The sequence below is a fragment of the Puma concolor genome, chromosome C1, assembly GCF_028749965.1.
Source record: "Puma concolor isolate L17-30 chromosome C1, mPumCon1.1.hap2, whole genome shotgun sequence".
In the NCBI taxonomy this organism is placed as follows: Eukaryota; Metazoa; Chordata; class Mammalia; order Carnivora; family Felidae; genus Puma; species Puma concolor.
In genome coordinates, this window is record NC_141674.1 from 75,160,519 (window position 1) to 75,184,639 (window position 24,121).

A 24,121-nucleotide genomic window follows, 5' to 3' on the forward strand; every position below is an offset into this window, starting at 1 on the left:
AACACACCAGACCAGCCCTACTTGCTGGGATTCTAAGAGCATGTTCATCCACACATCCCCTCGTTCATTTGTGTAACAACAGAAAATGCAGAGGCCTGAACCGGAAGACAGGAGGGAATATCCATCTATCTGGACATTGTTTACTCTGGGGCCATGTCACATGATCTGCTTTTTATCCAGAACTGGGTAAACAGAAATACTTTTGCAGAAACAAGTAAACACTGTACTGTGCAGTGATTTCACAAACAACTATTTAATAGCCCATTACCTGCTTTTCCACACAAACGATCACCAAACCTCCTTTTTTTGTGGAATGGGTGTTCATCTCTTTGTTTATGGCTTGAGGGACGGTGGGGAGGCAGAAGGGACAGGGAGGTGACACTAAAATTACTTGTCCCTCTTTGAAGCTTTCCAGGTAAGCTGTGCCCAGATTCAAGGACAATGTGTTAAGACTGACTCCTGTGTCGCCCCTGAACAGCCCTGGGAATTTTAATTGAAATTAGTTTTCAGCACTGGCATGCTGCCTTATTTGCAATTTGTATTATGAAGGACGATTTTAAATAAGAAGGGCAACTTTTTCTGAAATACAGGCGCCAAAATTGTGTGTCGGCAACCCTCCCCTCCCCACCTAAGAAATACACACAAGATTTTTTTTTTTCATTAAAGGACAGTAAACATCTTTGGATATCGATATTCAAAAGCCAACTAAAACAAGCACACAAGCTGTAGTGGGAGAAGGTCCCCGAAGTAGAAAGCTATTCATGGAAATGGAAACAAGCAGAAGAACAAACAGAAAAATCTCCATGTTTTCAGCCTACATTTCAAAGCTGCACTGAAGTCACCCAGTTCCCCCGCCCCTTGCCAGGCATTTCCTAAAAATTCATGAAACTCCATAAAACAGACTGTTCTTTTCCTTTTTCAGTATTATTTTCCTTCTCCATTCTGCTTTAGCTTACTTATTAATGTAACAGAATATTTCTAAAGAAAAACTAAAAACTGGTAACTCTCCATAAATGCCCTTCCTGCAAAGGCCCCCACCCCCAGCTCTCACTTTTATAGTGTTCTGAGCTGCTGGCACACTGCTTTCCTGTGACTTAAGAACACTTTTCCCCAGGAGGAAATACCACAGTAAGCACGATTTACTTTTTCCAAAATGCGACCAAGTTGCAGAAAATGATGCTCAGCTAATTCTGAGATATGATGGCATCTTGGAGAGGGAGGGGGAATCAAATCCTGTTCCTGAAAGGAGGCAATCTCAAAAAACCTGCAAGTTCTTAAAATGTAAGAACACGAAGAGCCTTTTCTCGGGGCCCAGATATGTGCCAGAGATAATGCTCCAAGAGAATAATTATTTCCCTGTGACAGGCTACTATGATTATCTAGCCCATTATGAGTCGAGCCTTTGAAAATCCAAAGGTAAGCAGCAGTTAAACAGCTATAAACAGTGGTTAATGAGAATTTTGAGGGAGGATGATGAGGTGACAACACTGTGAAACCCACCACAGAAATGAATCCTGAGTATGAAAAGAATACGTTTCCCAAACGGCAGACTCCATACACTGCCCCCGTTTTTCTTCGATGATCCTCTCCTTTGTCCCCCCATCTCTCCCTTTCCTTCTTTCTCCTGTCCTGTGTTCATTTTCTCCAGTTTATTTTTCTCTCTCGACTTCCTCTGCCTCTCCCCCACACCCCTGCTTTGTCTCTTCCATCACCCTTTTTCTCTCATTTCCACACATATCCTATGACTTCCCTCCTCCAGTGCTGTGTCACAATATTGCATGGAAGTTTACTGTAAGCATATTTGGGTTCCCTGTTGTTATTTTTTTAATCAAAGTTAACTCTTTTATATCACTCTTTCTGGGTACGAAAGGAAGTCAAGTTACAATGCTTTTTATCTTCATATGATGTGCCTGTTTATTTGAAAGCCATTTGCCAAAGATAGGGAGCAAGGAGGTAAGGAATAAAATACATGATCCTTACCCTCAAAAAAATGCCAAAGCTCTAAGAACCTCTTCCAACTAGACTCCTTTTATTCCATCTGCCTTGTTCCCCAAATCCTTTATTTTTTTTTAATATTTATTCATCATAAATTTACTGAGTGCTTAATGTTTGCCAGGAAGTGAAAACATACAAACAATTAGTTGCCAGAAGGAGGGATTGTAAGCAACGTTTTTCTACTTTTTACTCTCCAATTTATTCCTTATTTTTCTTTGGGAGGATACTAGTGCAGAAAGAAACAAAAGAGCAGGGACAACCCCCTACACACACACACACACACACACACACACACACACACACACACACGCGCGCGCGCACACACACACACACGCACACACAGACACGCGCGCACACACACACACACACACACACACATACACCACAGAGTGGCCTAAAGTATTGGAACGTCTGCTTTCCTCCTGTCCCCAGTCCTTGCCTCTATGTAGACATCACCTGAGACTTGGCCTTTCTTCTAGGCACATTGAAGAAAAAGAATTAGGCAATGGGGGTGGGGAGGGGAGACAGTATCCAGAGGCCGAATTCTTCCCCTCCCAGGTCCAGAGATCTAAAAAAACACCAGGAAAGGAGTGCAGCCATACCCTGATGCATATAGGTGAGCACCTGCCCTGCAAGCTGGATATTCTCAGTCCCAAATGGCTGAGTTTCAGAGAGGCGAAATCGCTGGCTCAGCAGGTACATAGCAGATTCTAACCCGGTCATCTCGTACCAAGACCCCTGCGCTTCCTGCTCTACTCCATGGTTGCCCTCCACGCCTTGACTAGCTCCAAAAGACTCCTTAGCACTCTGGTTAAGTTTCCTTCCTACTTAAGTGATCCTTCAACCTCTTTCCTCAGAGCCCTGTCTCTGTCTCCATTATAACATTTATTACATTGATGACAATTATTTGCTTCTCCATTACCTCAACCCCTCACATATGAACGGCTTAAGGACAGAGTAAGCATCCTACTCATCTTTGTAACTCCTGAGATGTTTCATATAATGCCTCATACAGAGGGGTTCAACAAATGGTTGCATTGAAGTAAGATGAACACCAAAATATGGTAAATTAGAAAATCTATCTTGTTCTAAAAGAATAAATGGCAAAACAGCTAGGTTATCACAGGAAGAAAAGAGACACTAAATCCAAAAAAATTACTTATGCTGCTTCAGATTGAGGTCAAGAGAAACAAGTTTTCAAGAGGGACCTATGAGAGACCCAAGGACAAAAGAACCCAGTGGGTTGATCTGGAATTGTAAAGTTGATAAATGAGGCAGAAAATGTGTATTGGCCAACCCTGACAAGGCAACAGCTAAATTCCTCAGGAGAAAGGTAGAGAAGAAACAACATCTATCAGTTGGGGTTCTAACATTATAAACAATTAACTGGCCATCTAAAAAGCCTATAATCTTGCACTCAGACATGCCTTAGACAGATGTAGAACTTTTCGTGACCAGTATTTTTTCAGCTTTATATAATTGTACAATTGTGCAATTTGTATAATTGACACATAATATTGTAAGATATTTAGAGTGTACATCAAAGTGAGTTAATGTACATATACATTGTGAAAGGATTCCCCATTATCTAATTAATTAACATATCCAATCATCTTATTTACTTATTGGGTGCATTTAAGTTATAGTCAGTTAGCAAATTTGAATTATACAATAATGTTATTAACTATAGTCACCATGTTTTACACTAGCTCCTCAGACTTTATTTTATAACTGAAAGTTTGTATCCTTATACCAGCCTCTCCCCATTTCCCCCCACCCCCAAGTAACCACTTTGCCACTCTCTGTTTTTATGAGTTTGACTTTTTTTTTTTTTTTTAAGATTCTACATGTAAGTGATCCCATATAGTATTGTCTTTCTCTGTCTGGTTTATCTTGCTTGGCATAATGTCCTCAAGGTCCATCCATGTTGTTGCAAAGGGCAGGATTTCCTTCCTTCTTTTTTTTTAATTTATTCTCATTATTCATTTTTGAGAGAGAGAGAGAGAGAGAGAGACAGAGTGTGAGTGGGGGAGGGTCAGAGAAAGAGGGAGACACAGAATCTGAAGCAGGCTCCAGGTCCTGAGCTGTCATCACAGAGCCCAACACGGGACTCAAACTCACAGACCGCGAGATCATGACCTGAGCAGAAGTCAGACACTTAACTGACTGAGCCACCCACGTGCCCCAGGATTTCCTTCTCTTTTAAAGCTGAATAATAGTCCTTTCTCAATAGAGATAGATAGAGATAGAGATAGAGATAGAGATAGAGATAGAGATAGAGATAGAGATAGAGATAGAGATAGAAAGAGAGATATAAACATCTGATAGAGATATAAACATCTTCTTATCCATTCATCCTTTAATGGACACTTAGTTCATTTCCATATCTTGAAGATCGTGAATGATTTTAGCCAGTATTTTAATTAAGCTTAAGTTGAGAGGTATACAACAAAATCCCCACCCTTTCCACACTAAACTGAAGTTTGTGCAGATCTTCAAATAAAGCTCTCTTTGAACTGAATCAACTGTAGATAAAAAATGCAACCTTCACTATGGGGTAACATCACTTCTCTTTACAGCTTTTGTTCAGATTTCTACTGCTTTAAAATATTTTTCAAAATTTTTTTCAACACATAGTGATAAACTCTTATCATTGAAATTACGTAATTCTGCTGGAGGATTTTTTCTTTTAATTTGGAAGAAAATGTTATTGATTTTATCTGAAATGCTTTTGTATATGATATGCTTATATTTATGTTACTTTTCTCACATAGAGTATTGAAAACCCAATTTTATAGATCTGCAAATAAAATGGATTTAGTAAGGTAATTTATTTAGAATGGTGGAAAAATATGGTATTCTGGTTAACTCAATGTTTTCATTAATTGAACTACCCCCTACTCACCATAAGTTGGAAACTGAGCCTCAGAAACTCGGTACAATACTCTAATGAGACTTAATAAGATTTTATCTGTTTTAATTTTATTGGGTGTTGACTTCTTAGAAAATCATCATTCCAGACATTACAACTCATCATTGCAAGTTCTCATTATACAGTTTACCAAGAGAGAAGTAAAATTCTAGCCATCGTCTATGAAATAGAAGATGCACAGGTGATTTTTAAAGGCCCAAGGACTGATGTTGACCTGGGTCCTGGGCAAACATGTGAATACACAGTTCATTTTAAGTGCCTCCTTCCACCTGCCCCCCCATCAATGTCTCCATCTCTTTCTTCTTTCTTCCACCCATTTCCTGTGCGCTTTCCATCCTCCAAATTCCTCTAATCTGCTTTTTGTTACAGCTCATCACTGTTGAAGTAATAGCTAAGACATTATTAGTTCATAAGAGACACAGATGAGATTACCACAGTTCCAGGAATATTTGTACTCCCGCAGAAGCTGCACAAACAGTTGCCTTCCAGACTAAAGGAAGAAATGATTTGTCCTCAATACACAAAGCACTTACTAGCCTTAACCCTGGCTTTGTAGTTCAATCTCCCAGCATGTCCTCACACAAGCCTATAGCTTTCATTCCATCCCATACCTCCCTGCTATGCCACCTGCTTTTCCTTCTACCTGGTAGACTCCCACCCTTGCCCCCACCCCTCCAACCCATACCACCAACACCTCTCCACCTTGGTGACTTGCCCTTGGATGTAGGGCCCAAGAGAACACTGCATGGAAAAACTTTCCCAGGCCTCCCATTCTGCATTAGATGTGCCCCCAGTGCTCCGTGCACATTAGAACACTTACTATTTCATACAATAATTATTGGCTCCTTTCTGTTTTCCCCACTAGCTAAACTGTAACTTCCTACAGGCTTATCATTCTTCTATTTTCAACATCTAGCAAATTGCCCGGTACTCACAGCTCATTAAGGTTGAACAAATGAAACACTGCAATGAAATGAAGGAGGTCTGAGATAGCACCACTTCATGGGGGATGGGATAAGTAAATGCTGGAAATACTAATTGAAAATGTTGTCACCCCCACTGTCGAATATAGGACTTAATGTGCACGGAGCCCAGGGTACTATAAAGCTTCCTGGTTTTTTGTTTTAAAAAATCCCTGATACTACCTTATTAACTTTCCATTTGTTCCCTTCCCACTAAAGTAGAGCACAAAGCAATCCCGTTATTTAGGCTTCCCAATTGTCTAAGTTCCAGATAAATAGGCTTACCGAGTTTGTGTGTGCTTTTATGCACTTTAATCAATATATTTCCCAGTTTGAACAAGACAATAAATTAATTCCTGTCTTTTTTAAACTAGTTTCCACTTACTCAAAGATGTCACTACACAACTTGGAAGCAGACTTGAACAGTGAAAAAAAGAGTTTCTTTGGCCCCAAAGTTAGTTAAACCTGCAAGTTTCAGTCCTGGCTCTGCCTCTGGCCTTGACTCTGTGGCCTTGGGAAATTTACATAACATTTATGCGCCTCAGTTTCCTCATCTATAAAACATAGGAGTTGGACCAGGTGATTTTTAAGCACCCTGTTGGTTTAAAATTCTATTATTATATAAATCTTTAATTTGAACGCAGAGCAGGTGGACCCTGAAAAGTACTGGAAATGACGTACTGTACTGTCACACAAAGAAGATAATCTCCATCACGGGCGATTCAATTTAAAATTCACGGCAAAGTCAAATTTGCACGCACCATGTCTGAGTGGCCAAGAGTAATAAAACGCGCACATGGAAGGAGCAGGAAGCAGAGGGGAGGGGACCCACACACTCTGTGAAACAGTACACAGCCTAAATGTATTTTCTCACACTGATGTATTTTAAATTTGTGACTATGAATATACCACAGTGAACAGCTTGAAGTTCTTTGGAACAAACATCGTCTCTTCTAAGGTCACTCCTGAAGGAACTGCAATAATAACATTTGGCATATGTAGATAGAGTGCTTTGCAGACTGGAGCATGGAGAATTATGCTCTGCATGTTCCAGAAAAGATGATCCATGATTCAGATGGAAAAAAATGTCAGGTACATTTTTGACAGTGGCAGCAAACCCAAACAGTAGAACCATGCAATCAATATGGACGCCCTCATTAAAATCCCCAAGTAGCTGTGAGTTTGATTTTCAGCAGGGTCTGGACAGGAATAATGGATTTGGTGGCCTGAAGGAACATTAGAGGTTTTAATAAAAGGAACTTAAAATTACCAGTGTTGGCCCTGGTTCCTAGGAAGCCTGGCTCCGAGTCCGCAGCAACACAGGATGAACCTAATTCCTTGCTTCTCCAATCCGTGCCATTCAGTTTAAAATGACATTTTATATACAGCCTGATAATTCCTCCTCAAAATAAACTCATAAAAATTGCTTTAAAATTCCTGATCAATGTTTCCAGTTCACATAGATACTAAACCGAATTTCCTAAAGCCTGAAAAGCTAATTATGCATTCAATTAGAGTTTCTTAATAAAGATTAAAACTCTGAAGTCTATTACAAGCCCATATTTAATTCAACTGCCATTTTATCCATGCCATGGAAGTGTAAGTGGTAACAATGAATATAAATTATAATACATGCCATAGAAAGAATGCTATTTGTCCAAGTACGTTACTATAAAGAATTAAATTTTGCTATCAGTTCCATGATCTAGTTAAAATTGGTATTCTTTATTTGGTCTTTCAATGTAGTCCAATTTCCTACTTTGAAAAACAAATTCTAGGGAATAAAGAAAAGAGATTAATTTATCATTAAGACTCTGCTTAATTGAAGTCAATTCCGAACAAACTTGAATTCAATTTCTGCTCATTAAATTGAATGTGCTCCGCGTTCCTCTCTGCATTGCTTTGAGCAAGCAGCTGAGAACAAGGGACTAACATCAAAATTATTAAATTGAGGAGATTTTATTTGGTCTTCACATGCCAGAGCCGCTTTGATGAGGAGCTGTTTTGGCACTGAAAGGAAAGAAGAGCAGCTGGAGGAAAAATCAAATGAAACTAAGCCTTGGAAAATTGAAGAAAACGCAAGCTTAATAATATTTAATAATTAAATTTCCACAAACAATAGCGGCAAATGAAGTAATCTGCAAAGTCTGTGAACTCATTTGCATAATTGATGCCGGTCCCCTGTAAATGAATAATGAAGATAATAAAAGATGTTGCTAAAAATGGGCACAATAACAGCAAATTTCATCAAGCCGCGCTCTCTGATTAATCTGCTCTTGCAAATCAGCAGCGAGAGGGGAGCGCGTGATTAACCGCGCCGAGGACGGCAGCAGGCGGCGGCGCTGCCCTTTCTCTGCGTGTCTCTGGGCGCGTCCCGCCCGCTCCCCGCGCCGCCCGCGCTCCTCTCGCCGCAGCTGCCGCTGGGGCTGCCGCGGGCGCCGCTCAGCCGGAGCGCGCCTCCGCCCGGCCCGCCCGCGCCCCGCAGCCCGCGTGCGCTGCTCCGCCACCGCGCCGCTGCCTTTTGTCGCGGCTGCCCGGCCCCCGGGTCTGCCCTTCCCCCAGCCCCAACCCCCTCTCCTTCCGATCGCCAGCCCTGGGGGCTTCCCGCCTGGCCTCCGCGGGGGCGCCCCGGCCCACCGCCTAGACGCGGAATAAATGAATAAAACGTCCGCAATCCGCGTGGGGAAGGGAGTGGGTGACTCCAGTGCCAGTCGGCCGCGTGCCCCCCCCCCCACCGCCGGCGCTGGGATAGGGATTCCGGGCAGTTGGGAATTTATGTTTGGGAACGAAGGTGAGAGGTGTCGGGTCCGCCCACGAGGGCAACAGCCTCTCTCTGGGAACCCTGGAATGGCTGAGTAAACGTGCAGGCGCTCAGCTTCCTCTCTCCCCATCGTCACGCACAAAAAGAATGGGCCTTGAAAAGGATGAGTTTATTATGCCACTTTTAAATGACTATTCAGAAAAGATCAGGAGGCACAATAAAAAAATGCTTCCCACCCTGCCAATTCCCTTCCCTTAGAGAAGGAAAAAGGAAAAAAGAGAGAAAGAGAGAAAGCAACCCACAAAGGTAGGCTGGACATTTCAGATTTTTTTTTTTTTTTTAATCAAAATAGCATTTTCCAGTTTGCGACTTACATTTTCGAGTGTATTCTTCTCAGGGCCAACCCAAGGGGCTAATAAAACCTCTGAGAGCTGTTATGCCCAAATACATTGCGTGCGGGAGTTTGTGAAAGCAACTTTGCAGAGTGCAAACCTTAGAAGATGAAAATACTCTGAAAATCACACAATCCTCTTCCAACCGAGGCGCCGCACTTTTCCAGCCCTCTAGGATAAAGTTGTCTCAGGAAAATAAAACTGTTGATAAACCATGGTTCCAGACTGTTACTTATTTTACAACCCTGGGTTTGCAATCGATCATAGCTTGGGCCTAACAGGACTGACTGGGGCTTTCCATTTGTTTATAGTGTGTGCAGTGTTTTATCCCTCAAATGTACCATGTCAGCTACGTAAAATAATGTATTATTTCTGTCCGCATCCTGGATCCACCTCCACAGTGGTGTTTGTTTAAAATAAAGGCCTTGGTTATTTTCCATTATTACAGAGTGGAAACTACAATACTAGACATCTGAGAACACATCTTTAAAATCCAGTACTGAGTTGGGAAAAACAGAGAGGAGCTCTTGTTTACTTCATTTGCAGAGCGCAATTGACTCTATCTTACTTGACCAGTTTTAACCCAGTTTGACAAACCATGAGCTTGCTTTTCCTTCAGAAAAGCCAATATGCCACCCTGAGTCCCAAACTCCATCTTTCCCAGTGTCATGTCACCAAATAAACCTGTGAACTCCCTTTTTTTGCTAAGCAAGTGGTTCATACATTGCAACTAATTTTTCTGGTGCAAAGACTACACTGTAATTTTCCCTGACTCCTCTCTAAAAGTACAAAGAAATGCTAGCATCAGACAATGTTGAGCCAGAGGAAACTTCCTTGATTCACATGGGAGGAAACGGAGACCGAGAGAAGTGAAGTGACTGCCCACTCTCACACAGGCCCTACCGCGAGCTCCAGGTCTCTGTGCTCCCGGACCATTGGTCTCTCACCACCTCCAGCCTCTCATGGAAGGAAGGAAACTGAAAAGGGACTCAAGAGCAGTATTTCAAGAAACACAGGGAAACCAAGGGAAGGCGGTAAAGAATTAATGGGATGTGGGAAAGGTTAGGAATGATAAATCCAGGTGATAAAATGAGTGTCAAAGAATCAGGAGCCAGATGGTGGTAGAGGAACCAGGGAAGGGCAGAGATGGTGTAAAAACTAATCTGGCAAAATAAGGACCGTGGAGAGGAAGTAAGTGGTTTTTAAGATGTCTCAAACATGGGGTCGAAGCTAGGTCAAGAGAAGAACAGAAAAGTCCACAGGAATGTTTGTAGACTGGCAGGAGGAGAGGATAAGTGCACTGGTGTCCAAAAGATTCTTTCTGTGCAGTGCTTCTGAGGAAGAAACGGTGACAAACTGCCTCATGAGAATGAACTAGTGGAGGATCGGAGACACACAAGGAATGGCTGCAGTCAAGGTGAATTGTAGGCAGTTGTTTGAGTTTCATCCCAAGAGCATGATGAGAATGTCAGGGCCTGACCCACAGCAAGGGTGCTTCATCTGCTCAGAGACAGAGTATCCTAAAACCATCAGCCCTCGGATGAAAAGCAGGCTGTCCTCGGATGAAAAGCAGGTGTCACCTAGCAGCCCAATGCCAGGCAGAGAGAATTTAGGCTTCCGGATCCCCATCTGTGCCTGCCGGCGGAGGACACCACTCTCCCGGTTAAGACCTGGAATTGTGCATTCGGGAAGGGCCCTGAACAGAGGCCCTCCGGGTTCTTTGTGGTTTCCTGTTCCAAATCACCCTAGTGTATAAAATAAGAATGTGTTCTACGGTGTTCCTCGGCTTATCAGTTCTCGTGTAAGAAATGAACAATCCTCATGGTCACTTGAAGACATCCACACTTTGGAAACGCCTAGGCTACCAGAACGTGACAATAAAATTCATTTCAATCTGCCAGTCTTAAAAGTTAATCGGACAGGTATGCTTTAGTCTATTCCTGGCTAACATTGAAGCTATGAAAAATTAGGTGATGTTTTTAACCAACTCCTTGGGTTTTTTCTCTCAGACCTCTCTTTTTCTTTCTTTTCTTTTTTTCTCTTTTTATTTATTTATTTATTTTTTAGTTACTTATTTTTTTTTAAAGACTGACGAGTTTGGGCAAGGGCCTAACACTCTAAGCAAATGAACTTGGCAGCAGTGTTTCTGAAACCCTGGGTTCTGGAATACTTTATGGCTCTTCATCACCTTCGAGAGCTGTCCTTATGAGGCCAGGAATCTAGCTGAGTTCCATGTGGGTAGAAAATGTAATGCTCTGGTTGCCTGGATACTCTGGTTAACCGATGGTGACCACATGCATTAGAAACCAGCGTCTGATTCGTAGAAACTTTGAAGGAGATGCCAGCTCTCCTGATATGCAGCAATAGGCAGAAATTGTTGGTAATCTGGCAAATTAAAATATTCATACTGTGTGATGTTTACTGTCTGTTTATATCCCGAAATTTGCACACAGTCCAGAGTTATTATTTCCTCCAAATAATTTATCTCTAGTGAATAATGATGTTTTTTGTTGTGAGCCCCTGGTCCAAATAGCAAGTCTTTCCAGTCACGATTATCCACAACTATTAAATGTTTTCCCATTCAATTAAACTTTTCTTACAGAAAGTTTTATTAAAATTGTCAGAAATTATTTAAAAATTAGCATATAAACTAAAGAAAGCAATATTTAAGTAGGATACCCATAAGCCATTTAAAGCATAATTTATGGATATATAGACATTTTAAACAATTAGGGATTTTTCCCCACTGGTTATTAATTCTTTTTGATGATAGTTTTTCTGTCTACCCTCCTCCCGAGCTAAAAAGCACAAGTTATTTATAATTCCTGGTTTGTGAAGAATTTTTGAGGCTTTATTTACAACCCCCTGAAAACGAGTGTCAAAGGCTGTGCATCTGCCCTATTTCTATTTACTCTAACCTCTGTCAAAAGCTCTGCATCTGCCCTATTTCTATTTACTCTACCCTTCTCTCTAGCAGGAAAGCCAAGAGAAAAGAGAAATAAAGGAGAAGGCTGCAATTCTAAATTCCTTAACTCCTGCTCTTTTCCTATCTCACCATATTGGATTTAATCAGCTTGTGCTGAGCATGTGACAGACACTGGGGTGAATAAATAGAACCCCCGTCCTCCAGGAGCTTAAAGACACCTGGGGAATACCTACACGGACACAGATTATAATGTTTACATAATGCAGCAAGTGCAGAAGCTCTGAGTCCAGCCCCGAAACTCTGGGATGTGTTCATAAAATGAAAAAAAAATGGGGGAAATGGTATGACCATGATCTCCTTGCCAACTTTTTGATGGTCTTTTTACAACCATAGACATCATCTTGCAATTCCCCATCTCCACCAGGTATTAAAAAGGATCACTTATTTATAGTTCTAGTACGCTATTAGCAAGCACAGCTCTGATTCTAAATGTTCCCATAGAATGCACCTTTCCAAAAAAACTTAGGTTAAAAAAAAAATATGCCAAGCATACCTTGTTCAATATTGACCTGTATGGCATCGATTCCTTAGAGTGTTGTAAATATGAGATTCATTTTAAATACGTGTATGAGTATACCTGAATATATACAAGTTTCCTTCTGGATATGAAACTTCAACTCTTATGGTGACTTGAGATGCCGTTAAGAGATTGGTCTAAAAAACCAAATATAAAAATTATCAGGCAATTAGGAATTGGTGGAAGTTCTTAAACTTTATGCATAGTATTACAAAATTGTAGCCTGAGAGCGTTGACCAACAAGTCTGACTACTGGTTGAAAGAAACCATGGCTGGAGTACGTCATGATATACTTCGGGAAATGTGAAGAAAACATAGGAGTGACGGCCTAAGTAGAGTACTAGGAGCCTATATTCTCAGAGACCATACTCTAACAAACGTGTTGTATCTCGCTCTATCGTTCACCTGTCTGTAACAGGAACTCTACTCCACTGGCTTCACCAAATAGGAATTTTTCATTTAGGGGGAGGCAGGCGGGGGCTAGTTCAATGGCCCTGAATTTCATCAGAGACTTAATTTCCCCTGTCTTTCCTATCATCCTCAGCGTGTATGTTTTCCCCTTATGGTCACAAGATGGTCCCTTTACCTCCAGGCATTGTGTCTGCATCCCAAGTGAAAAGAAGGAATGGCAAAAGGTATGTAGCAGCTGAGTTTGTCCCTTTTAATAGGAAAACAATTGGTTGCCAAGAGCCTCCACTGGTAGAGTTTGCGCACGTATCATTGAATAGAACTAGTCACATGACCTTAGGTGTAAGAGAATCTGGGGAGGTGGGAAATTTTAACTGGCACATAGCCCAGTCTCAAACCAATCCAAGTTATCTTAATAAGGAAAAAAGAAAACACAGATATTGTAGAGAACTGGTGCCAATGCATTCAGCCTTTCCAATTCTATAAGGTGTAGCTCTACAGCCCAATGCATGCAACTTCCCTATGTTTATATAAAATGTAGCACTGTCATAAAATAAACATATCAAATAATTTCCATATCTCCTTTTCTCAGTACATTTTCCTTGGGCAAACAGGAAGTATTTTCTAAATGTGTCAAGTGGCCTGACCATTTTTAAAGACACCCAATATTTCTAAAACTAAAGATATATACTCCATTCTGGATCTTAACCTCACACGATGCTATATTTTTAAAGGCTTTGTGTCCTTACTGCTGGAAGTTTATTTGCTGGCTTATAATAAATGCATGCATAACATTAAGTAATGCTTTAATACACAAGGCAGGTACGAGGGTTTCTGAGCAACCCCAGGAATTGTGATCTAGGTCAGTGATAAAAGAAGAGACAGGATGATATATTTTTATCATCATATATCACTCTCATTAAAAAGCATTTGTTAAACACCCACATGCATGTATCATAGTTGTCAAAATAAAACAAAGAGATGTTTTACTCTAATCAACTCTTGATTTTATTAATCCTGTTACCTATTTTCTGTAAACCCTTTCTCCACTCAGCAGTACCTCAACAAGAACAGAGTGGGGAGGGGGGCAGAATGATAAAACTCAAACCAGTCAACATAATTTTGTTATTAGCTATAGTGAAAGGTTTGCTGAGGGAGAGATTGACGCCATTTGTAACATGAGATTTGTTTGTCTGTGGATTTCAATTATCCATGCTATTTCCCTATTTCCAGGGCTAATCAAGAGTTGGATAAATCTGAAACTATTGCTTTGGAGCAAGATTTGGTTGCTATCTGTCAGAAATCATAATTAAGATCAAAAAGCATTTATTCCACCCTACTTTTGTGCAAGGCATTGTACTAGCTGGTAGCAGTTAGGGACATTTGGAAAAAGGAATGTTATAGCAGCCCTCTCACCACATGCACATTTTCTTAGAAAAAGCAAGTAATGAGTACATAAGTGTATAACCTTCAACATGACGGGAGGAAAGAGTACAAGTAGTTTTTTCCTCAATAATTAGATTCAGATTCTTAGGAGTCTGGCTGAAGGCATCAGCCGACATGTATCATCTCATCCAGTTATCCCAAAAGGGAAGTTTGAATGTTCAATTTACACAAATGTGTTGACTTAAGTTTTGCAAATTAAAGACTTTTTTTTTTTTAATGTTTCACGCTATGTCCCACATCAGACCCTGTCTCAATCTTCCTTTGACTGAAGTACAAAGAGACGGCTCTGCCGATTTCGATGTGACCTTGGGAAAATCACTCACTTCACCTTTCTGGGCTTCCTTTCCTTCATCTTTAAAATGGGGGCAACACTGTCTACTCTGTGAAGCCACTGTAAAGTGTAATGTGTTACAGTAATATAAGGTATTGTTTCATTAATCCAAATATACTGTTGAGGAATCTTTTTTTAATATACCCAAAGCTTTATAAAAATGCAATCAAACAATAAATACTGTTTGTAACAACTTTCCAAACATCAGCAAATGGAGATCTATGTCATAATAAGCTATCTTATTGTACCATATCTTTGAACATGGTATTCGAACCATATTCAATTTCATGAGTGGACTCCCCTAGATTGATGTTTCCTCTACAGATTCTTACCAGTTCATAAGTGGCATTTTCTTTCTTTTTCTTTTTTTCTAATTATATAGGTTTCAGGTGTACAGCTTTATAATTCAACGTCTGTATACACTACAAACTCATTGCCACCCCAAGTCTAGTTAATACCACTATACAGTTAACCCCTTCATCTATTTGGCCCACCTCCAAACCCATTCCTCTCTGGTAACCACTAGTCTGTTCTCCGTATCGATGAGTTTGCTTTTGTCTTATTTTATTCATTCGTTTGTTTTCATAGGGTTTTTTTAGATCCCACCTATGAGTGAAGGCATACAGTATTTGTCTCTCTCCATCTGGCTTATATTGTTTACCATAATACCCTCAAGGTCCATCCAGGCTGTCACAAATGGCAAGACTTCACTCTTTCTGTGGCTGAGTAATAGTCCATTGTGTATATATACCACATCTTCTTTATCCATTCATCTCATCTACTGATGGACACTTGGGCTGTTTCCATAACTTGGCTATTGTAAGTAATGCTGCAATGAACATAGGGGTGCATATATCTTTTCAAATCAGTTTTTTTTTATATTCTTCAGATAAATACCCAGAAGTCAAACAGCTGGACCATATGGTGTTTCTACTCTTAATTTTTTTTTTTTTTGAGGAATCGCCATACTGTTTTCCATAGTAGCTACATCAATCACAATCCCACCCACAGTGTTCACAGGTTCCCTTTGCTTCCACATCTTCTCCAACACTTGTTATTTCCTACCTTTTTGATAATAGTCATTCTGGCAGATGTGAACAATATCTTATTGTGATTTCAATTTGCATTTTCCTAATAATTAGTGATGCTAAGAATCTTTATCTCATGTTGGAGTCATTGAGCTTTTGAGTGACTTTGAGCTTTGAATAATTTTGCTGAAGTATCACATGGTCTCAAAGACCAGACAGCATTAACAAGCTAATTGGGCATTCTCTGTTTTTTTAAGTGAGTGCCAAGGTAGTATACAATGGACTTCTGCTTCAGAAATTTTGTTTAGGGTAATCCTACTGTGGAAATGGAAACTACTTTCCAAGTTTGCTGAGGTAAATGGTCCTTAGCCTTCAGAAAGGACAGGTGGGCAAGTAGATATGGCCATCACTTATTTATTTAGTGTCGAGTACTACTAATACCTATGAAATGTATCCAAAGAAACCTTCACATTTGTATGTGCATTTTCTCCTTTAAGGAATGCACTAACTAAAATTAAGAAGACATTGCTGAAATGGGTGTGTTAGTCCTCACAAATTGCTACCATCAAAAATCTGGTTATTGTTTTCTCCTTTGTAACCTAAGTTCCAGCTTTGCCCAACACAAAGGACACTCAACAATGAAAATACCATGTAATTCTCACTTAATATTCTGCATTAAATTACCTATGGTTGTTCAACTCTTTAGTCCTTGATATCATTATAAATCTTTTTTTGGGAGACTAATTTTTATAGGAAAACATGTGTGTGTGTGTGTGTGTGTGTGTGTGTGTGTGTGTGTGTGTGTACACACATATTTCAAAAACATTTGATGGAAGAGTTTTTTATTATTATTTCTTTCTAAACTTCTGCTCATTTCTTCTGGTGATTTGTAATGATAGGTTCATGCTAAATAACATCAGGTATTGCACTATACTATTTATAAGGCATGCTTCCAAATATTTGTGGGTAATTTCTAAAATGGGTTCTGAGCAGAGGATCTTAGAGAGGAAAAAGTATCATTAGTATCCCTCCTCGGCTAATTTAGCCAAGTACATTCCAGAACTCTCCCAATCAGTATATTAAGCAGATGTGGTCTTTGTCCACCTAGTATGTTGTGTTAGACCTTTCAACACTCTGCAGTCTTTTTATCACTCAGCTGCCAAGTTCCCTAGGGTAATCATAGACAGCTTGTCAATTTAATTGCAAAGAAACAGGCTTTCTTGTGACCATTCCAATTTTAGCTGCTACTTTAAATTGTACATGATAGTTCCTCCATGCTGTCTGCCCTTTAAACAGTGTGGATCTCTGCAAGCCTCTTAATGGTGATGGAAAGAAGAGGCAGGCATGAAAATCTGGCTTGCTGATAGAGCCTACAACATGCACTTTATTAAGTTGCTGCTTTAGGAAAGGAAGCTTTTCCTTGAGCCCTGTATGTCGCCATTACATTGCCAACACTAAATTATTTTTTTTCTTTTCAGTGTTCCACTTTCATGCATATTTTCCTCCTTTCTGGGTGATAGAGGATTCATAGGCCATCTGGATTCTGAAACATCTGGACACTGAATTTCTGCAGAGGAGAATCAGAGGAAAGAGACGATCAGTGGTACTGGGTGTCTCCGGAGAGATTTAAATCAACGATGATATTTTGGTTGCTCCCTTTGGAACATTAACACAAAAAGTGAAAGGAAAAAAACAACACATCACAGGAACCCAGTGTTCTAAGAACACCAAGAGTGTATAAGAAGGTAGGACTTTTAATATGAATTTAAGTCAATAACTGGATACATCTCTATATGTGATGTCATTTCTAAAACTTCCCCCTATTTTTTCCATTGTTATGCATTTTGGATTTAATGTAGTTAGATATACTTTTAACACTGCTGGGTGTAGATGGCGCATCCTTTGAACCCATTTTACTTTAAGCCATGTATAATTCAATTCAATAAACCCTTATTTATCAAGTTTTATATGTAAAGTCACAAAACTACCATACTAAAAATGCTGAGATGTTCAGCTTGGTAGAAAGACTAGTCGTGAGCACCTCTTGGGTAAATCAAGAAGAGTTACATTTCTAAGATACACAGAAGAAGATTAGAACAAAGAGATAAACAATGTTTCCTAGGACGGTGGGAGCTGTAAACTTCTGGAGCCAAAAATCAAGAACCAAGGTGATAATATATGAATGAGATAGGGTCTCAGACCTTTAGAACGTTCAAATGGTCTCTTACAAGCTCAGCTTTAGGTATGCATGTGTATACATGTGTGTGTAAGGATCTGCAACAGGCTTAGAGGCTGCTCTGGAAATGCTCAGGGGACCACCTATTCTAGGCCATCAATCTTGGTGTTATACCATACATAACATGAGTGCACGGTTTCCATACAGTCTAGCCAACCCCAAGCAAGTGCTTACCTATCACCCTCAGGCTTTCCCCACTAATGTAGCCGGGGCCACTGCCTTCCCTGAACTTGAGCTTCAGAACCAGAACAAGGGCCAGTTGCTCAGACTGCTCAGCGAATCTCAGGAAGCAGCCCTTACCAGTAGTAAAGCTTCTCCTTTGTGCAAAGGCACTAGATTCAGCTGTCAGGAAGTATGCGGAGATGTATAGATCCTGTGATTTATTCCCCACACTGTTAAAAAATTTTTTTCTTCTACTATATTTTCTCTGGTAAATATGTGGGTTCTTAATTGATAGATTTTCTTTGCTGAAAAAACTGAAATTGCTACAAAGCACTCTTTAAAGGACATGAGTTTGAAGCAACTAATCTTCCACAACTTCAGGCAGATTTCCTGAACTATGTGATGCTTTGCCATACTTAAAAAAAAAAAAAAAACTGTTTTAAAACATGCCAGTTTAAGTTGATTTCTAGGAATCCAGAACAGTTCAAAAGAAAAAGAATTCAACAGCAAAATTTTAGTAACTATTTTTTAATTAGGCATATCTACATTTAAATATAATAACTCTCTGAAATAAGGGACTACAGACATATTCTCTGTTTTCTGCAAGTCCACTGTGCCCTCAATTTCCTCTAACTGCATCTTTGGTGAGCCCCACAATGAAGTACAATATTAGATGTTCACTTGTATGATATCAACCTTGTATGAAGAGAATGAATAAAAAATGAAGTTCTTAGCTGTGATCTATTTCAGATTAGCCATTTTCATTTATAAAACTGTTTATTTTACTTTGTCAGCTTGAAGGTCAATCCAACTTCAAATTGCACCTTGTAGAATTTCAACAAAGATATGAGGCCCATCTCTGCTTCCTTTAAGACTAAAGGGGAAAAGCTGAGTCTTAACACAGGTATTAGGCAGAGCTTTATGAAATGGACCAGATCAACACTGATAGAAAACTCTCAAAGACACTCTACTTTGAAGTCAAAACATCAGGGCCTGGACAAGGTGGCAGATGGCATCAGGATTAACAAGCATTAATTGTGGACATTAACCCACAGCAAGCTGTAAGCACAAGTTCAAAGGAACACTTGTCACACACTAAGGGAGGAATAAACCACAAAAAATTATAACAGCTATCATTTTACGTACAGTGTATCAGGGACTATTCTGTGCATTTAAAATTTTTTTTAATGTTTACTTTTCAGAGAGAGAGAGAGACAGAATCCAATGCAGAGAATCCACGCTGTCAGTGCAGAGCCTACATGGGGCTCGAACCCACAAACCCTGAGATCATGACCGAGCCAAAATCAAGAGTCAGACACTCAATGAACTGAGCCACCCAGGTGCGCCTATTCTGTGCATTTTTAAAATTTTTTTAACGTTTATTTATTTTTGAGAGAGACACACACAGAGTATGAGGGGGGTGGGCAGAGAGAGAGAGAGACGCAGAATGTGAAGCAGACTCCAGGCTCTGAGCTGTCAGCACAGAGCCGGATGCAGGGCTTGAACCCACGAGCCGAGCCGTGAGATCATTACCTGAGCCGAAGCTAGACGCTTAACTGACTGAGTCACCCAAGAACCCCATTCTGTGCATTTTAGAACGATCATCTCACATCTCCACACTAACTCTTTCAGGTAGGTACTGCTGTTATCCCATTGTACAGATGATGAAGCTGAGGGACATGGAGGTTAAGAACCTTGACCAAGATCACACAAGCCAAGTACATGAAGAAACAAGGACTCAAAAACCCAGGCAGAAAGACTCCAATACTCGTATTCTGAATGAGAATGGTATGTGTATATGCACTATGAAGAACACTATGAAGGACACAACCCAGTATGCTCAGATACTGATGTACATGAAAGCAGGCCCAGTCCCTCCTACATAGTACCATAAACTCTTACATCATCACACTTTACTATAATGATGCATTTCATGCCTGCCCCACATGATTGTAAGCTTCACTTAGAGACCATGTCCGTTTTCTTCACATTATAAGGTCAGTGCCTAGCATATCACCTTGTCACACTGTAGCCGTTTGATTAATATTTGTAGACTAAATATTCAATAATTAGATCTATTGAATATTTATTGAAATGTGATTTCTTGTGAGTCACTGTCCATTCCTTAAAGAGGCTATAAATAAGGCCACAGAAGGGTGCCTGTGTTGCTCAATAGTTTAAGCATCTGACTTCGGCTCAGGTCATGATCTCACAGTCCGAGGGTTCGAGCCCCGCATCGGACTCTGTGCTGACAGCTCAGAGCCTGGATCCTGCTTCGGATTCTGTGTCTCCCTCTCTCTCTGCCCCTCCCCCTCCCAAAAGTAAATAAACATTAAAAAAATTTTAATAAGGCCACAGAGTCCAGTAAAAAGAACATGAAATTCAGACACAAATAACTTAGGTTCTGATCTGAACACCACAACATCCGCAGTGCTGTGGTCTTGGACAAACCACTAAACCTCTGAAATCTCAATTTTATCATCTGACCAGGAAGCACAGTAAAAATACGTTTCTTAAGCAAGTTTGGGGTGTCCTACAAACTATCATTATGATAACGACAGGTTCTTCTATTTGGTGATGAAATATCTAAAAAGCCAAATATTTTTTATGGATTCTGGAAACAGGAACACAGAACAGGAAGTCATAAATACCAAATGCTCACTTCACTGAAAAGACCCTGTATCCTCAAACTTAACCTGAATAGGCCTGGCTGCTTTTCTTGTAATATATCCCATCTTGGAACTTGTGCTATAGGAAACAGCAGCCTGGGTATGCCTCTGGGATTAAAGCATTTCTTAAGTGATTCAGATCATCAGAACTTCTGCCCCTTAAAATGGGCTGGCTTTTTAAGAAAAAGTTTTAAGTACCTTGAATTCTTTATCCAGAGCTTAACTCCCCAGAGGCATGTTAGGGCTTTTACTCAAGTAGATCTTCTCAATATTCCAACCATTCTTCCTGAAGATACTGCTTCCTCTTAGGTTGGCTTTTTTTGGGAAGCAGTCTTTTGTCTTCAGTAAGGAAAATAGTTTTGCTTTTTGCTTACATATTTTCCTTTTCCGAAAGGACCAAGCTCAGAAACTACTGTGAGATAAAATCATAGATGCACTATTTCATATGGCCTGAACCCAGATTTATTTTTTTCTTTGATGGGAATTTTAGCAATGCCCATAAAATATATGGCTTTCCTAAATCAGTCAGTCACAAAAAGGAAGTATGCCTGTATTTGGCAAGTGAATTTAAAAGTGGATCCTCATGTTGTAATAATCCCTTTAAATTTTTTTTAATGTTTATTTATTTTGGAGAGAGAGAGACAGAGTGTGAGTGGGGGAGGGCAGAGAGAGAGGAAGACACAGAATCTGAAGCAGGCTCCAGGCTCTGAGCTGTCAGCACAGAGCCCAACACGGGGCTCGAACTCACAAACTGCTAGATCATGACCTGAGCCAAAGCCGGACACTTAACCGACTGAGCCACCCAGGTGCCCCTGTAAAATCTCTTTATAAATGGAGTTAGTTATTAAAGTAATTTTACCACTTTAACCTTATTTACACCGGTTTTAGCCCCAGCTGAAAACCACAACTTTTAAAATATTCTTTAAAACCAAATTCCACTATAACAAAAACTATGAATAAGTCTGTTATTAAGTATAATAAAAGCTGACATATTTTTTATGATTATAAGCATTACTAATATAAAAACAGATTTTAAAATTACAAACACATCTCAAAAAGTGACCTATCCAGGGGTTCTTGACTATGGTCCATTCATAAAAGTAAGAAAGTCTTTGAATTTGGATAAAAACAAAAATTTCACTTTTATTTCCAGGTCTGATTAAAATGTTACATTTCCTTTCATTACAGATGTTAGGAACCAACCACAATAGTATTAGTAGTACCTGTGATTTTGTCACCAATAAAAAACACAAACATTTTCCAATTATATTATAGTTACTGCAAATATTTCAAAATATCTATCCATTACTAGAGCATGTTAACTAATTGTTAATAAAAAAGAACCATATTTCTAGATCACAGCATTTTAATATTTTCTAACTGCGTTTCCGTATAATTAGATTCCTTTGTAACCCTATATAATTTACTTCATGCATTTAAACACTTTGTTCTGAGAGGGAGTCCATACACAGGCTTTACCAAACTGCCAAAGGGCTCTTTGGCACCAAAAGAAGTTATGAACCCCAATTTTAAAAGCCCCATATTTAAATAATTTAGTGTATACTATGGACTGAATTGTGTCCCCCCAAAATTCACATGCTGAAACCCTAACCCCCAATGTGACTGTATTTGGAGACGGGGCCTTTACGGAAGTAATTGAGGTTAAATGAGGTCATAAGAGTAGAGCCTTGGTTCAATAACATTAATATCCTTATAACAAGAGATACCAGGGCTCACGCCTTCTCCCTGCTAGTGAGGACACAGCAAGATGGTAGCCATCTGCAAACCAGAAAGAGAGCTCTTACCAGAACGTCTCATGCTGGCAGCCTAACCTTGGACTTCCAGCCTAGAGAACTGTGAGAAAACAAATTTCTGTCAAGCCACCCAATCTGTAATATTTTGTCATGGCAGCCTGAGCTGACTGATACAGAGTAACATTAGGTATATCCTTTTTGAAGGCTTCCTTACCACTTTCTGTGGTTGCAAACTTGGGTGTTACTGGGGAATTCACCGTACTCCATCAAGATGCAAGCCTCAGAGCCATTTTTAAGGGAAAAGTCCTAGAAGTTATTTAAATAGATATCCTAAAAAGGAGCCAATCTATTAGACAATAATACATAACATTTTTAGATACAGCTCTGATTTGTCTCAGAAGTAAATGGCAATTGCTACAACCGCTATCAGATTCCAGATTCTACTTCCATTGGCAACATTATTTTCCCAAGTCCCCTGTGCTCCAACTCCCTTCTGAGACACTCCACTGCTCCTTGGCAGGCCCCCACCTGCCCCACAGGAAACCCCACAATTCACCCAATTAGGCAGCTGGATGTCCCGACTGCAGGTGGCTAATTGTGAAAAGGATTTTTGTTAAGGACCCGTCTTCCTACATCAGCACTATAACCAACTTCAGAAAACACACCATACCATTTCTGGTTAACCTTAAAACAATCACGTGAAAATAAAGAGGACTGTCAGTAGAGCAATTTTATAAATAGCTAAAATTAAACAGAGCAAGACTGGCAGTGCTAATGCATAAGCAAAGAACTGACTTCCTGCATTTCATTGAGAATTCCTGATAGCAAACTGCAGTATGTTTATTATACATTAATTCAACACAGCATTCAAAATGAATTTATGCCCTGGCTGAAGGGTGCGATATTGAAACTAAATATTATTTATTATCTTAATATTAGTAACCATACTAAAAAAAAAATGTGTTAACAATTCAGAGTGTTTAAAAAGCTAAGGATACCATAGCTCTACTTACCAACCAACAGCTCTTGCCTTAATTTATGCAAGTGTAGCCCTATAGCTAAAAGCTTTGTATATTTGTTTCCCCATGGTATTAGTGCTCAAAAATAGGACACTCTTTCAAGGGCACCTTATAAACACAGAACTATAATTTATTTGGCAAATTAAAGCTCATATAAAATGTGCACACAGAGGTACAGATTAACATATTTAATTTCAATATTACCTGCAAACCTATTTTTTCCCATACACTGTTCTAATTAGTCATATAAAATCGAGTCTGTGTATTATAAGCAATTATTTTAGTGGAAATAGAACTGGATCTGAATTAAATATACTGTAAAAAGATAACACTTTTATGGAAATTAATATATCCATTTGTATCTAGAAAAATGTGTTCTAGTTAAATGGCAAGAGAATGTTGAGCATTCCAAACGTGATTGCGATAAAAGTTGAGTTTTTTTATGATTTAATAATACAGAATAATATGCAATCTTGGCATTATACCAATATTTATATTTTGATGATATTTCCAAGTTTCCAAA

At 39.6% G+C, this 24,121-nt stretch overlaps 3 long non-coding RNA genes across 3 annotated transcripts in view; 2 read left to right on the plus strand and 1 right to left on the minus strand.

Annotated features, from left to right (window-relative positions):
• The first annotated feature begins 8,691 nt into the window (after window positions 1–8,691).
• LOC147578152 (uncharacterized) lies at window positions 8,692–9,259 on the plus strand. The gene is made up of 2 exons (XR_015254210.1): window positions 8,692–8,956; window positions 9,048–9,259. It is a non-coding gene; the product is annotated as an uncharacterized LOC147578152 (long non-coding RNA).
• A 7,795-nt stretch (window positions 9,260–17,054) lies between these two features.
• The window catches only part of LOC147578153 (uncharacterized), a 58,184-nt gene continuing 51,117 nt past the window's right edge, over window positions 17,055–24,121 (plus strand). Inside the window, exons 1-2 of the long non-coding RNA XR_015254212.1 lie at window positions 17,055–17,187; window positions 17,279–17,503. This is a non-coding gene — a long non-coding RNA (uncharacterized LOC147578153). The remainder of the gene's footprint in view (window positions 17,188–17,278; window positions 17,504–24,121) is intronic.
• The window catches only part of LOC147578154 (uncharacterized), a 60,974-nt gene continuing 53,967 nt past the window's right edge, over window positions 17,115–24,121 (minus strand). Inside the window, exon 4 of the long non-coding RNA XR_015254211.1 lies at window positions 17,115–17,325. This is a non-coding gene — a long non-coding RNA (uncharacterized LOC147578154). The remainder of the gene's footprint in view (window positions 17,326–24,121) is intronic.